Source organism: Lolium rigidum, chromosome 6, assembly GCF_022539505.1.
Source record: "Lolium rigidum isolate FL_2022 chromosome 6, APGP_CSIRO_Lrig_0.1, whole genome shotgun sequence".
NCBI classification, from domain to species: Eukaryota; Viridiplantae; Streptophyta; class Magnoliopsida; order Poales; family Poaceae; genus Lolium; species Lolium rigidum.
The window spans coordinates 40910342-40912206 of record NC_061513.1 but is presented as its reverse complement, the minus strand read 5'-3'; the positions used below and the strand labels follow the sequence as shown (position 1 = coordinate 40912206).

The 1865-nt window shown below is 52.8% G+C and overlaps 1 non-coding gene across 1 annotated transcript; it reads left to right on the top strand.

The window, feature by feature from the left end:
- The first annotated feature begins 320 nt into the window (after positions 1 to 320).
- LOC124668939 lies at positions 321 to 523 on the top strand. Its single transcript, XR_006992001.1, has one exon. It is a non-coding gene; the product is annotated as a U2 spliceosomal RNA (small nuclear RNA).
- The last annotated feature ends 1342 nt before the right edge of the window (positions 524 to 1865 follow it).

Genomic DNA, 1865 nt, shown 5'->3' with positions numbered 1-1865 from the left:
CACGAGCAGGGAAGAATGGGCTGGAAACGGGCAACCAAACGATTGGGCCTGGGTTCCTTCTCCGGCGCGCAAAAGGCCACACAGGCTACCAAACGACCCGCCAAAAGTGTCCCATGGCCCGTTCTTGACGCGCAATGCCTCCCATCTCGTTGGCGCAGTCATGCAGGAATTCGGCCCAGGCAACTAAACGTGCCCGAAGCAGCAGCCGAGCAGCGTTGCCCGTTCCCGTAGCAGCAGTTTTTAGTCCCACATCGACGAGCGCGAGAGCAGACGGAGTGCGACGAGGCTATAAGAGCACCGGGTGGCTGCCATTGCAACTCATACCTTTCTCGGCCTTTTGGCTAAGATCAAGTGTAGTATCTGTTCTTATCAGTTTATATGATATGTGAGCCATGTGCCCACAACGATATTAAATTTATTTTTTGTGGGGTGAGGGTCCACCACAGTGGCTTGCCACTTGGGCCCTTGTGTGTCGCCCTGTGCCTTGCACAGTTGCACTACTGCCTAGGCTGGCGCAGCCCAAACAAATCGAATCAAAGCTTTTGGGTTGTTTGAACAAGAATTGGTTTGTTGGGTGCAGTTTTTTTTTTTGAAAAAGGGGAGGGACCTCGAAAGGTCCCGAAGCTGCATTAAAACGAAGCGACCTCTACGAAAAAGAAAAGTACAACATGGTCCTCACGTTTAGCACATAGGATCCTAAACTGAAAACAAAGATTACAATCAGGTCCAAAACCACCGGCGATGTGATGAAGCTTCAGAGCACGGACATCTCCTCCGGCGCCGGGGATAACACCACTTGGGCTGGAGAAGATGGAGCACACCATGATGAAGTAGTAAGGCCTCCGATTTGGCACTCTGGCCTGGAGGTTGTAGAAACAGTGGCGTCGAAGAGACGCCCGGAGCAGCCGCCCTTCGGCTATCTTGGTCGACGGCGAGATAGCAGTAAGCCAAAAAGTGGCCGCCGAGAATGAGCTCCGGAAGAACATCGCTTGAAGCACAGCCTGCAAATCCCCAGGAACATCTGATCCAAACAAATCTTCGAAAGATCTCCTGCTTCCCGTCCCTCCCATCACCACGATGGCCAGGAGGAAAACAAGAATCTCCAGATCTGCAGGATAAGAAGCTTCTCCGAGCTTATTGCAGAAATCCTCGCCAGATCCACTCCCCTCCCGTGACCTCCTCCATGGAGGATGACCGGAGAAGAACGACTGCGACTCCGCACCATGGCTCGCACACAGCACAGAGGGATTCCATCTAAACGGCATAGCGCCAAAGGCCACACGGGCAAAACAGGCCATATAGGCAAACGGGAATCTACAACTACTATAAACAGGGGAAGCCCGGCCTCCACTCCCATCCCTACTCCGGCCAGCAACGCCGGCGGAGAGGAAGAGGAGGGGAGCCGGGGGCAGCAAGACGACTCTCAATAGAAGGACTGGAGAGAGAAAGAAACGGGGGAAAAGTGAGAGCCCCCGATGGGTGCAGTTTGTCAGCATCAAAAGAATGGTAAGAGCTGAGGCACAGCAAGCACGCTGTTTGTCCAGGCGAATGCTCGCTTGAGGTAAGTGTCAAAAAGAGAGGAGTTGATGGTAAGCTTCACAATCTGAACAACTCGCATGGCATGTTCCTACTCGGCCTCTCTCATTCACTGCAAACCTAGCTTGTATCCTCTTCCTGCCACTTCACCATCTCAGTTGCATAAGCAATGCTGATCGTACCACCGATTATTGACCCAAGGATTTCACTTATGCTTGTCAACTGTATCCTCCAAGAGATTCATGACCGACGAGGCAAATCCTAGGACCCTCCTCTTCAACCACCAGCGGTCTGTGGACCAGCCTCTCGAATCCGGGTAGAGCAGAATT